General features: G+C 43.0%; 1 long non-coding RNA gene across 2 annotated transcripts; it reads left to right on the top strand.

Moving 5' to 3' along the window:
- The first annotated feature begins 567 nt into the window (after positions 1–567).
- Positions 568–13,616, top strand: LOC110504308 (uncharacterized). Of its 2 annotated transcripts, none has more exons than XR_005041170.2 (3): positions 568–672; positions 2,581–2,701; positions 11,546–13,616. It is a non-coding gene; the product is annotated as an uncharacterized LOC110504308 (long non-coding RNA). The 2 variants fall into 2 exon arrangements; XR_005041167.2 differs by lacking the exon at positions 11,546–13,616 and adding an exon at positions 4,133–4,383.
- The last annotated feature ends 368 nt before the right edge of the window (positions 13,617–13,984 follow it).

Below are 13,984 nucleotides of genomic sequence, written 5' to 3'. Positions count from 1 at the left end.
ATAAATATATTATCAATGTATTCATTATTTTACTTTTTTTTTTTACTAATTCCTGGATTTGTGAATGACAGTTGACTAAATCGACGGCCACAGAGTTACTGACAGGGCAATTAGACTAAGCAAGTCAGCTATCTGAATTATTCTAGATAAGGAGGGCATGTGGTTCACAGTGATTGACTGTCCTAAGGTTTGGACCACTGGCTCTCCCTCTTCTACAGAGCTTGGCTTTCCCGTTGATTTATTTATCAGAGAGTAGGTGTGAGAAACAAAAAGAAGCCGGTCTCCTGACCGTTTGAGTAGAAACGGTTCTGATATGAGCCACAGGTCAAAATAAAAAATCGGGTTGGGTTAAAGCTAAATGAGAGTTTGGAAAAAGTTTTTTTTTGTTTGTCTAGGATCACAACCACAGCAACATTTGTGGATTAGAAATGTTTTATCACTCATTGTTTTAATCATCTTAGCTGGAGCGGAATTAGTGGAATAGCATCAAATACATCGAACACATGGTGTTTGATGCCATTCCATTCGCTCCATTCGGGCCATTATAATGAGCCGTTCTCCCCTCAGCAGCCTCCTGTGGTACGACCTCGGGTTCATTCAGTTCCATTCAAAAGGGCCAAGAGTGAACTGAACATGACAGAACATCCCAATTTCCTCAGCAAACAAACAAAGGTATGTCCATACACACAACTCTTGACCTGCTCTGATAATTTGACTCTTCAGAGATTATTGTTTTCTTTTTCTCTTTGGTTCTGAATTATTATCTTTGCTCTCCAGTGACAGGAAGAGTCAACAGTAGCGGCGAGAATCCTATATCTTCTTAAATAAACGCCGCTGTCTGATTATGTTTTAATGGTGCAAACCTCGTCCCTATGGGCTGTGACCCTATGAGTGTGTTTTAGCTATGTAGACTGCTGCGCCTTAAGAGATATAATTGCTATGTACATACTCTGCCGGGTCCAGGCTCCTTCGGTGTCCGGTCCTACAGTATGCCTACGCTGTCTGTCTGCTGCTAAGGTTAGGTTATGTTTCCCAATGTTATTCTCCCAATCGGGATTAGGTTTGCTGGAAAAACACATCATACTACCGCAGAGGGGGCAACACGTTGTCTTTCCACTCCCAACGGACGCCCACTCATTCCCACTCCTTCAAACACATTGAGTTACAGTCTTTACTTCCCTGGGAAGAAAACAAAGACTTGCTCAGGGCAGGGATTTGTCATGTGGACGGGAAACCCTACAAAAAGCTGGGGGATGTTATCAGATTGAGAGAGGAAGAAAAAATAAGACAAAATGTCTCTGACTCATCTGTGCTTCGCCCATTCACTCTCTTATCCTTTTATTTTTTTCTTTGTTGCTGAAACTTAATGCATTTTTGGGGGGAGAAAATGCTTAGGGAATAGGTAACATTTTCATCAAACACAGGGTGTATGGACTTGATTAGCAATTCAGACCAAAGCAAATGCTGGAGAGACAATATTAGGCCTACAGCTGAGTTCAGGGAAATAGCTAATGAGCAAAAAAAGTTAACTTCATCATCATGTTTCATGGCGTGCTATGTGTTGAAACCTAATTGGATAGTGAATTACACTGAACACAAATATAAATGCAACATGTGAAGTGTTGGTCCCATGTTTCATGAGCTGAAATAAAAAATAACTGATATTTTCCACAAAACGTTTTTTCTCTCGAACTGTGTACGCATTTGTTTTCATCCCTGTTACTGAGTATTTCTCCTTTCCCAAGATAATCCATCCACCTGACAGGTGTGGTATATCAAAAAGCTGATTAAACAGTATGATCGTTACACAGGTACACCTTGTGCTGGGGACAATAAAAGGCCAATTTAAAATGTGCAATTTTATCACACAACACAATGCCACAGATGTCTCAAGTGTTGAGGGAGTGTGCAATTAGCATGCTGATTGCAGGAATGTCCACCAGAGATATTGCCAGAGAATTGAAGGTTCATTTCTCTACCATAAGCTGCCTCCAATGTTGTTTTAGAGAATTTGGTATGTTCAACCTGCCTCACAACCGCAGACCACGTGTAACCACGCCAGGCCAGGACCTCCACATCCGGCTTCTTCACCTTCGGGATCGTCTGAGGGGGGTTGGTGGGCAGGGTGCTGAGGAGTATTTCTGTCTTTAATAAAGCCATTTTGTGTGGGAAAACTCATTCTGTTTGGCTGGGCCTGGCTCCCCTGTCCAGTCATGTGAAATTAATTTAAATTGACTGATTTCCTTACATGAACTTTAACTCAGTAAAATCTTAGAAATTGTTGCATTTTGTGTTTATATTTTTGTTCAGTATATATAAGAACATGATGTAGGTACATTGTGTTTTAGTATTGTGGTCTTCCCCCATTGTTGCCGGCTTGTGTGCTGCTTTCATTTTTTAAATATTTTATTCCAACACACTTAATCATGCTTGATTGCATAATCCAGCCATGAAAATGGAGCCAGATAGTCATCTCTTTATTACAAAGTCATTCTAATGACCATGCTCCTTTTTTTGTTACTCTCTTTCTCTTTCACTCCTTTCCCCCCTCCCATATCTCTCACACCTGTGTTTTATTAGGGTGGGGTGGCCAGTCATCTCATTAACCCTCAGTATATGGAGAAGAATGCGGTGACAACTCCAAGCCCGAGTCATTCATGAGCTGACACTGAGGGCCCAGGAGAACTGGCCCTTCTAGGAGGTAAAGCAATATCCCAGAAGAACATGACATCATCACACCGTTTGCATGCAACATAAAAAAAAGAGGTTTCATTAAGGTTCACCTAGGTCGCGAGACATAAGAAGGCCGGGTTCATCAGTCAGTCAGGTTTTCTCTGGGATACAGGTGGGGCTAGTGTACATACTACAGTACATACTCATAACATATGATAAATATGAAGAAATTAAGAGGCAATTGTTTTAATATGTGCCCAACCATGCCCACGTCATTTGCAATCCCCCCAAAATTATCACAGTGATATAATGAGTATTGGTCAGTGTCTGTTTCGGCTACTTTTGGACAACGCAACACAATCACAATAAATAGTCTCCCCATCACTTGTGCTATGCTCACCAGGTTAGTAGTCTCTGAGGTAAAATGTTGTGTCTGCTTTGACACTGTGTGTGCTGGTGTGTGCAACGTGGTCTCAGGGCAATTGGTATGATTTGGAACATAGTTGTTTTTGGATTATATGTTACGTTACGAATGGAATAGCAGTCGTACAATATAATACGAATTGGAGAACAGATAGTATGATATTTCTTACCCGGTCGTACAATATAATACTAATTGGATTACATAACGTATCATACTTCCTACTTTGTGCACCGTAACCATAAAGGATAGGAGAATTTACGTAGAGTAACCAGACCATTAGTGCCATACGTCTTGGAGGTACACAAATGTACTGTTTAATGTAGTCATGCTGGTGTGTGTGTGTGTGTGTGTGTTTGTGTGTGTGTGTGTGTGTGTGTGTGTGTGTGTGTGTGTGTGTGTGTGTGTGTGTGTGTGTGTGTGTGTGTGTGTGTGTGTGTGTGTGTGTGTGTGTGTGTGTGTGTGTGTGTGTGTGTGTGTGTGTGGGTGTGTGTGTGTGTGTGTGCGCGTGCGTGTGTGTGCATGAGTGTGTGAGGATGGAATCACTCAAACTCCATGAGGTGAGGTGACCCACTTCCTTTTAGTTTCCCTTCCCATTATCCTCCAGCTCTAAGCTGACTAACGCTTTTTTTCAGAAAAGAGGGGACCAGGGTTTCGTGTTCAGGCCTCCTCTGTGAATCACAGCGTAGCGTGCGATCGGCCCACTGCCCTCCGCCTGACTCCCCTATGAACTCTGTTACAATAACATACTTGCTTTTTCGCTCCGTCCCTGACCCCCAACCCACCCCACCCCTATTCCCAGACTCCCTTACACTTCTGTGAAAAAAGGGGGAAGAAGAAGAGGGAAAAAAACTCCCCACGTGAAAAAAAACGCCTATCTATAGTGGTCTGTGTGATTGAAGCCGACGGGTATTTATTTCGGCTATTAGCCCCCTCCAAATTCTATTAGTGCTGTTAGCATAACTGTGATGACGCAGATCATCTTTGTTATTATTATTATTATTATTCTTTATTACTTTAATTTATTTCTCCCTCCAGGGCTGGATGCGGTAACGAGGCCCAGATTCTTGCTCCCTTTTGCACTTCCTCTCAATTGGTGGCCAGTCAGAACAAGTCAAGGTTAACAGTGCCATCTACAGTAGAGAGGCTGCCTCTCTCCAACAGTGTTTTACAGGAAATGAGGGGTTGAGAGAGCGGTACAGTACTCGGTCATGATGACCCATCTCTAAAAGCAAGAGTGTGTTGTTACAGTTTTGTGTTTTCCACAACTTGGAAACCTAACTCTTCAGATGGAGGTTGAATTTGTATAATCGTGACATCCTTTTCAGAGTCAAACAAATTCAATGCATTATTTTCAAATTAGATATATATATATATAAAAAATTGATCTGTGGAATTAGAGTTGATTGTAATTATTTTTTATACAAAAATTGATAATTTGATTATATAGTATATACCTAATCAACTAGGAAGTGTGATCAATTGATTATACAAAAATCAAAATACATGAATACTGATGGACCCAGAATGACACATATTCAATGATTAATTTGGGCAATATATGACAGACTTCAGAGTCCAAACAGATCAGGGCCTCGGCCATTGGGCCGTGGTGGGAAAAAAGCTTAATACAGCTATCACTGTTTGTCCTCACCCTTATCCCATTCTCCTTAATCCACTCCACAACGCTGTGCTCTCCCACTTACCGGAAGCTCCAACATTTACCTCAGGATTTACCAGGTTTGGGCTGAAGTGGCTGTGAATGGGAAAGTGCTAATCTACAAGGCAGATTTAGGATTAGTCTGGTGAGGCAGGTGACATCAGGGCAGGGCTGTCATTGGCCGGAGGAGGGGGGGGGGGGGGGGGGGGACTGGCTGGTTTCTTGAGTGGACAGGGTGGGGGGCTCTGTCTGTATTTCTGTCTGCATATATTTTTCTCTCTTTCTCTTTGCCTCCCTCTCTCTCTCCCTTTCTCTCTCCCTCACGGAGCCCTGATGAGAGAATTCCATTAATCAGTCGAGGATTAACAGGGACTCAAAAAACCCTACATCTAATTCCCACCTTCACAGCCACTGGGGCAAGCCCTACACAGACACAGCACAACACAACAGCAGATCAGCATTCACAGTATCTGAAAGAGTGCCTTCTAATACGAGTTAAGCGAATTAACATTCCATCATTAAGCAATTAACATTCCATCATTCTTAGGATCATGTATAACAATGCTGGGCATGCCATTATTTTGGCCATTATTTTGTGAACCATATGCCATGGCTGTTTCAGTCACCACATCTCAACCCAATTGAACACGAATGGGAGATTCTGGAGCGGCGCCTAAAACAGCGTTTCCCACCACCATCAACAAAACACCAAATAATTGCCAAGGTGCACTGAAGCTGTTTTGGGTTGTTGTGGCCCAACGCCGTATTGAGACACTTTATGCTGGTGTTTCCTTTATTTTGTCAGTTACCTTTTACATCTGCATACATATAATGACGTTTTAGTAACTCTATTGTCACTATGATGTGCCTTTGTTTAAATACTGGGTCAGATTTTTTTTCCATGATGTTTCCTTTTTCTACTGAAATGTGATTTCAAAATGTTCATGGATCCTAACCATTTATGTGCTTTTATTCAAGTTAGGCCTCTGCGTGATCTGTCTCATATGTAGTATCTTGTGTTGTGATAAGCATGTCTGGCTGCAGGCTTCTGACCTCAGAGCAACCCACAATAATAATAACAACAAAAATACTATAAAGTCACCAGGAAATCAGCCCTACATGATTTTAATTGAGGAAATCTGCTCCCAAGTAATCCCACACATAAATAGAGAGGCATATGTGATCGCATCTCAATGTCATCAAGGTATTCTGTTTTTGTCAAGTACTATCTGTTTGGGATTCTTGCGGTCAATTTGCAGTGTACAAACTATCTTCTGGTCCCCTGACCAGCCTGCTCAAGAATAAATTGACCCACGGCTGAATGCAATTGCAGACCCCTGCCCTAGATCTTACCCAGTTCCCAAATGCTGTTAAATCCAATGCATTGTGTCACATGCACAACTCACAATAATGCATCAGAGGCGTCAATAGGAAGTGGGTACATTTGCAGACAGGTTAAGTACATGTTGGCATGGCTCCCGTACTATCTGGGAGACAGCTTGGCTTCCCAGCCTCCCACAGTTTTCGCAGTAATGAACGAGCTGCCTTACCCAAACAAACAGGCTCTCTGGAGATGTACCTCAGCTACCTCCCTAATCCAGGAAGTCTCTCTTATCTCCTCACAAATGGACCAGTGCTGAGCTGCCGCAGGCTATGGTGTCATTCATCAGGTTGAAACCAAGACCATTGAACAGGCATGGATGTTTCAGTGAAAGAAAGTGACTGTTCGCATCAGGGCTCAGTCCTCAACCTACTGTTTGTTTACACAGCCACCAGTCACATTGACATGTTTCTATGTGTCATAGATGTATTGCTCACTTCTTTTACATAGAAAGGTATGTTATGTTGAGCTGGTTGAATGGGGGTACAGGTAGGTGTGTCTGCATGTTGAATTGACTGTGAGATTTGCTTACAAAAACATAACCAAAATGCTGAGAGAAAAAAAAACACTGAACACTTACTGCCTGTATTTCATTTAGAAGCTTCAAGAAGATAATGCTCATTTTGTCTTCAGGGGCTAATAGTTTCAGTGTTGGCACATCTGATACGAAAGCATATAAACAACTGGGTTGTGCGAGTACAGTGCACTTTTCTCCATCATGGAGTAATGACAGTTGATTATGAAAAAACGTACTGTATGTACCATAATAAAACCGATGGTTGTATGGTGATAGTCCAAAAAGATGGTGCCGCCTTCCAGTGTTGACAGGGAAGAGGAAGAGTGGCAGTTAAAGGAAATCGGGGTTTGGCTGGAGAAGATGGTAATTTGTGGAGGCGTTATGACGGGTGGCGCCGTTCATTAGACAACTTTATGGAGAGCTAAAAGCTCCCGTCCTCCCACGCAAACCTGACTGGTCCGTGTCAGGCACCGCACCCCTGCCTGCTCCTTCTGTACACACACACACACACACACACACACACACACACACAAGGTTTGAAAACCTTACAGCCATAATCTGTGCTTTACTTGAGGATGAATCTACACTTTTTGGAAATGCAATACATTCCTCCTCTCAAGCGTCTTACCCTCTGATTGGCTCATCAATTATCACATGATCAACTTATGTGTTAAATGTGAAAAAAGTGTTTTACCTTTCAGCCATTAAACTGGCCTGAATCAAGTGTGATCAATTAATCATTTTGCATGACAAATGTAAACCCTACTTGAGATGTGTACACTTTCTGCACACAGAGTTGTCCTTTATTTATTTATTTATCTTAATTTTAATCGTGTATTGCCCGTTTCGAGGGGACTAGTCAATTACAACATTCTCACACTAAGACCCTCATCAGGTTGAGCTTTGATAGTGATACTCTCCAGCTGGTATCTTGTGTTTATAGGTGTCTGCGTTAAACGAGCTAGCAGTGTCTCATTGCTATCAATTACCCTTGAAAGAGGTTTGAACCGGTTGCTAAGAACTTACACCCAACAGCGTTGAGAGTTTATAGTGACCTGGGACATTTTTTCCCGACCAAAGGTTGTTATAAAGAGCTAAGTCCATAAGACCATGTTTGCGAGTTTAGAGACTACGCCAACAAGGCAACAAGGAGCTGGAGAGAATTTGAAACCAAGCGCCGCAGCAAGTTAACAAAGCCCAAAACAGCTGTGTTTTTACAATCACTGAAATACTACGCTGGAAAGATTTTTTTTCATGCCGGCTACACATACTGCACCTGCCATTTCCATCACAGCCGTGTGGTCACAAAGAGAGCATTTCATCTGTCAACAGGACCAAGCCCTCAATAGATCCTGCAAGCCAGTCAATCCTCCGAACACCCTGTGCACCCCCTTTGCACAACCTCTCAACCTGGCCAACCTGGCCATCAATTCGAATGGGATATTCCCAAAAGGAACGCAAAGTAAGACGTTTTCCTTCACCTGTCAAACCCATCAAAACATTGAAGGAGGACGGTCCGGATATGTTGTGACGTTCAGGACAGATTCACTGGCTGTTTTCCAATGTTTTGACGATCAAAATCTGTTGCTCACGTTGTGGCGTTTGCTTTTAAATATTTAATTTAACAAAAAGGGAATGATGATTTTTCTACTCTGCCGCATGCCATTTCCATTGGAGGAGTGACATTTCACAGAGTTCACAAATGCAAGCATAGGTAAATTGATCTATTTTGGTTTGTTTTCTACTGGAACATCAAGGTACAGAACGTCAGGCTATGCGATATGCTTAAGATACAGCATATATTTTAACAACAACAAGTGCAATTTCACGGAAGAGCTATAGGCCGATTAAAAGCATTGACCCTCATAAAGAAAGCTGTCATCGGGGCCGTAAGCTCTAACTTAGTGACCGCAAATGGCTCTTGTCCTCTGTCCCCACCAACTGCAGTACAACCAGACACACCATGGGGTAGCATAGCCTACCATAGGGTAAAACAAGAGAGGGAGAGAAAGAGACTGCGTCGACCCAGTAGGGATTAAAGGGGTCACAGTGGATCAGCTGGGTCTTCCTCTCCCACAGAGAAGGAAAAGCAAATATTAATCACCTCTAGTACTTCACACACAATGGGCCCCTGGAGTTGTCAGGAGGGCCAGTGGAGCAGACGACACAGGTCCCAGGGACTAATGAAAAACTATGGACCTAAGGACGGCTGTCTCTGTGTGTGGTTACGAGTGTTTTGTGTAGGGTGTGCATATGTTTGCACTTCTGAATATGTACAGTATGTGTGTGTTGACGAGAATGCACGCATATGTGTGTCCATGTGGCTGTATATGAACAAGGTGGTCTATGGATGTGTGTGAGTCTATATTTTTGCGTAAACTGGCGCAAGCATATTCACACACATGTCTGTTTGTGTGTGTGTGTGTGTGTGTGTGAGAGAGAGACCGGAGAGGACTGGAATGTGGCATTGTTTGCTTTACTCCTTGGCTTGGCACCATATTCTGCTCACCCTCCTGCCCATGCCTGGTCATTCGCAGTGGGACCCCAGCCCAGCAAGCCGCTCTCTTGCAGCGACGGCCCCACCTGGCGAAGCGCAAAGACAACGACTGTGCCATCTGGTCCCGACGGCGGCCCACTATTGGCCCTGGTGCCAGTGTGGCGTGTTTAATGAGCACATATGAGCAAACAGCGCGTTGCCAGGTGGCGGTGCCGCCGCACCATGTGACCAGGCGGGCTCCAACCTCTCTGTTCAAACCCGAGGGCATCAAAGGACAGAGTGGGATTTCCAAAGTAACCAAGGCGTAATCTACCCCCTTATTGGTCCCATTCATATTGAAATGCATGATCATAGGAGTAGCAGGAGCCCCTAATCTTGCCAATGAGCAGTCCGGCACAGCTGCGGGGATAAAGTTAGAGTGAGACCACCACTATATTAGAAAAGCTAAGGCCTTGCTGATTGGATTATGAGAAGTGGAGTGGGCGGGCGAGAGCAGGGGGAGAGGGGGGAATGAGGAAATGTCGTCTTTCAGTTTTGGCCTGTATGTGGTGGTGGTTGTATTAGGCTTGGCTCCATAAGGCCGATGGGCGGGGGAGGATAGGGGGCTTTGTCCCAGGGTTTGAGCACGGGACAGAGAATGGGGGCAACAAAATGGGGAACCAAAAGCGGCAATCAGCATCTGGACTCGGGCCTTGATTCTGACTTGGCCTCCCAGCGTGAGCTCGTCTGGTATTAAGTTGTAGCGCAACAGAGTTTCGAGGACTAAACCGGGCATTAGCTGCCGACTTAAAGGTTTTTGCCGGTTACTCTGGTAGGAAGAGCCACCCCATTTAAGTGTGATTGAACACGGCTTAGATGTGGATCAATGATTATCCTCTTGACTGTTTTGTTTTGAGATTTCTTTCAGCATTCATTGGAGAGTGGGAGAGGAGTAGCCATAATGTTCGTCACTGAAATGTCGGATATCTTGATTTCCAAAAATATATCCTTTATGCCCTTTGATTAACATGTGCATTACACATATAGGCCTTTATTTTACAGTAGACCAGATCTACAATTTTAAAAGGAATTCACACAGCATGAAATCCTGCATTGAAATACATAAGTCAACCAGATGCAAATGGTGGTAATATTGGCAATATAAATGTACTTCTATTTCAAATGTAGCATTGTTCAATCACACAAATGATTGCTTTTCCTTTGGACTATCCCAATAGTAACTGATCCAAAGTTACCACACAGGCTGTCACTCTTGAATGAAATGTATTGAAACAAGGCGCTAGAGAGATCCTTCACGGGAAGACTCCCCTCTACGATATTCACTGGTAATTTGGGAAAGCACTAGAGGCATGAGTTCTCAACACCGCCTTCTTTGTTAACATGCAACCCAATGTGGAGATAGAGATATAGGCTCCAAAGATGCCATACACAGCAATCTAATATACATAGGTGTTACATATTGACACAGTGTAGACTGTTGTATTCCCATAGTCTGAAATAGGTATAGGCCAGGCTATTTTATGTGAGTTATTTAGGTGCATCTGTTTCGGTCCTGTTTCTGAAGGTATGGAAAAACAATGCCCCATTCCCTATTAATAATCTGTCCGTCTACTTTTCAGATTGACATAATAATGTCCTGGAGATACATCCTCTCACCTAATTCACACATTGTAAATATGACTGTGTGTGTGCCTGTGTGGGTGCGTGCGTGTGTGTGTGTGTGGGTGCATGCGTGTGTGTGTGTGTGTGTATATGCAAGACGAGCATGCGATCTGGGGTGAGAGGGCTCCTTTAATCCATTTCAAGCATGTTTTTAGTTTCCAACTACCAGAACTCTCAGGAATCCCGGTATCAATTTAGCCAGCTTCGTTTGGTACAACCGAATAGCTCACAGACTTGACATCTCATTTTAAAGCTTATTGAGTGTGAGGAGGACTTTGTGCCGAGCAATTTCACGGTTATTTGCAAAAGATTAACCTTGGATCGGGAATTGCAGAGTTTTAATCTGACAGTGCTAACTGTCACCACAGCTAAAGCCAGGTTTATTCCAATGAAATGAAATGCCTTCACAAAGCGTTACATATTGTTGTGGACTACTAAAGTTGTCTGTATTTGGATAAGACTTCCACACACTCTTCCATTGTGTTTATTTAAATAATGAATAATGCATTTCTATAATTGTTTCTCCTTTCCCTTTTCTATAAATATTTTTTGGGTGGTGCATTCTGTATCAATATTGTGCGTGGCACTAGTGTATAGCAGAAGCATTAAACATTTATACATATTGATAATGTCTTATTAATTACATGTATTATAATGTGGACGTCAACTCTCTCTCTCTCTCTCTCTCTCCCTTTCCCTCCCTCTTTCCCTAACCCTCCCTCTCTTCCTCCCAGCTCTCAGCATCTCCCCCGGCGCCTCAAAGCAAAAGACAAGGGGGAACCTTAGTGGCACACCCAGACACAGTACGGAACCAGATCAGTGGACAACAGGCGGCAACTGAGGCCGACAGGGGCCGCTGGCTTTAGTGACTCCACCAAATTCATCATGTCATATTATCTCCGGGCACTGCACGGCCACGCTGCCAGGGTCACATAGGCCCCCTTCTCGGGTCGAGCACATCAGTCCCACCGGCAGCATAGCTAGCGGAGAAATGCTATTATTCTCTACAGGAGGAATGTGTTGTTGAATGAATGAATTCCCTCCCGCTGAGAAGTAGTAGCAGATGTCAAGATGGAATATTATGAGTGTGTAGCATTCATGCGATGATTGGTGAGGGTAATATGCGGTTATAGATGGCTGTGTATACCTAGAGCATAATACAAATATAGTATTATGGTTATACACCATTATGTCCATATCACAATATATAGGGTAATTTATGGTTATTTGTTCCGTGACATTAACACGAAAGCATTGGATATGTTCAAAATAACTCTCTCAAATTAGGATCGCTTTCTGAACTTGCAGGTTCTGCACTATTGAAAGAAAAATAAATCTTGACGTTATACTATTGTTTGTCTAAGCTATTATAAGCTGTGAAGTCCATTGATATGTCAGCTCCCATGGATCAGCACCTTAGCCATTTGAGTCCCCTTGACATGGACTAGCCTGATCAACAGAGCACGTACTCCATAAGCATATTAATGTCCTAACAGTGTAAAGAGTGTCAGCCTCATTAAGGCTTCATTACCACCACAAATACTCCACTTCTCAGCATTGCTGGGGGACTTTGATGATCCACTACCCCCCACTATTAGACCGGGGGACGGAATAGAAGTTGCTGCCAATTTCGCCAAGTGCAAATCTCTAGACCCAGTGCACTCTGGGATTGGATGGGTTGGGTGACAGGTTGTGTCAGCTGTGTCTTTTACCTGTCGTCGAGGCGGTTTCGCCAAATGTACACACACGCGTATACACACACACACACACACACACACACACACACACACACACACACTGACTCCCCCTCCGCAGAAATGCGGAGGAGGGCCAGAGCTCCAAAGCTATTTATCTCCATCTCCACACCTTGAGGTTTGGCAATAACATCTCATTACACTCACTATCCTTCAATAAACAACAGGGGCCTGAGGCTGGCTATTCCCAGACTGTGGCTATATAGCCCTGACCTTTGCACAAACCTGTTGTATATCTTTACATGGCCAAAGGAATGTAATACTGAGCACCCTCTGATTGCAGTGTGAGTGAGTGAGTGAGTGAGTGAGTGAGTGAGTGAGTGAGTGAGTGAGTGACATTTGAGCTGTTTGGTGGTGCTGTGTGCTCACTGTGCTGACAAGTATACGGGGAGAGTGGGGAACAAAGCAAAATGGCCGAAATGGTTGGATAGGCCAAGGGTGATGGCTGCATGTCTTTATTAGGCCATGTCAAATTGAAGTCTCTCACGCTGAACTACAGCTCATGTTACTTCATTCAGTTCCGGTCAACTTTACTATAGTGTTATTGCAACATGATATCATAAGAAAACATCATCCAGTCACGTTTTTTAACAAAGTTACGCTTCAACTAATTGACGCTATAGGTCAATTGGCCATGCACCTAGCAGGCTTTGTGGTGTCAATGGGAAGAGATGAGCGTCAACCACTTGATGCTTATGTCAATGCATCAAAGTCAATGGGAAAAGATGAGTGTCAAACAATTGAAGCTTATGTCAATACATTGCATTTAATAGTAAAAGATGTGTGTCCCAAAGTTGATGCTTATGTCCATACATCACAATCAATGGAAAAAGATAAGGGTCAATGAATTGACACTTAGGTCAATAGATTGAATTCAATTCAATTTAATATTATGTCAATAAATTGCATTCAATGGGAAAATATGACTGTCAAACGGCTTGACGCTTATCGAGAGCTTGGATTTTAAGATTATATCTGCAAAAAGATGATTCTGAGATAAATGGCTTTAATTAAAGTTCTGAACCCTAATTGGGTTGAATGGTGTCAGCAATTTTTATATTGCATTCTTTTGAACTTAGCAACATGAATTTGGGTATTTAGAGTACTATATATGTAGAGAACATGGAACAGAACAAGTCTCTGTCAATACCAAAATGTTGACAAAAAATTGCACATAGAGCCTTATAGTCCCAAGCTCTCGTTATATCAATTCATTTCCAGTCAACGTGAAAAGATGTGTCAACAATTGTCACTTATGTCAATACATTCAAGTAAATGGGAAAATATTAAAAGATGAGACTCACAGACAGACACGTCTTTCTCTCTCTCTCTTCTCTAATCCCCACCCGTCTCTCTTTCTACTTCTGTATGCCTCCCTGTGCCGCTTTCCACTGCCTACTCTTTACCCCCCTCCTCTTT

Source organism: Oncorhynchus mykiss, chromosome 25 (genome assembly GCF_057628025.1).
Source record: "Oncorhynchus mykiss isolate SJ-2025 chromosome 25, ASM5762802v1, whole genome shotgun sequence".
Classification (NCBI taxonomy): domain Eukaryota; kingdom Metazoa; phylum Chordata; class Actinopteri; order Salmoniformes; family Salmonidae; genus Oncorhynchus; species Oncorhynchus mykiss.
This window is presented reverse-complemented; position numbering and strand designations above follow the sequence as displayed.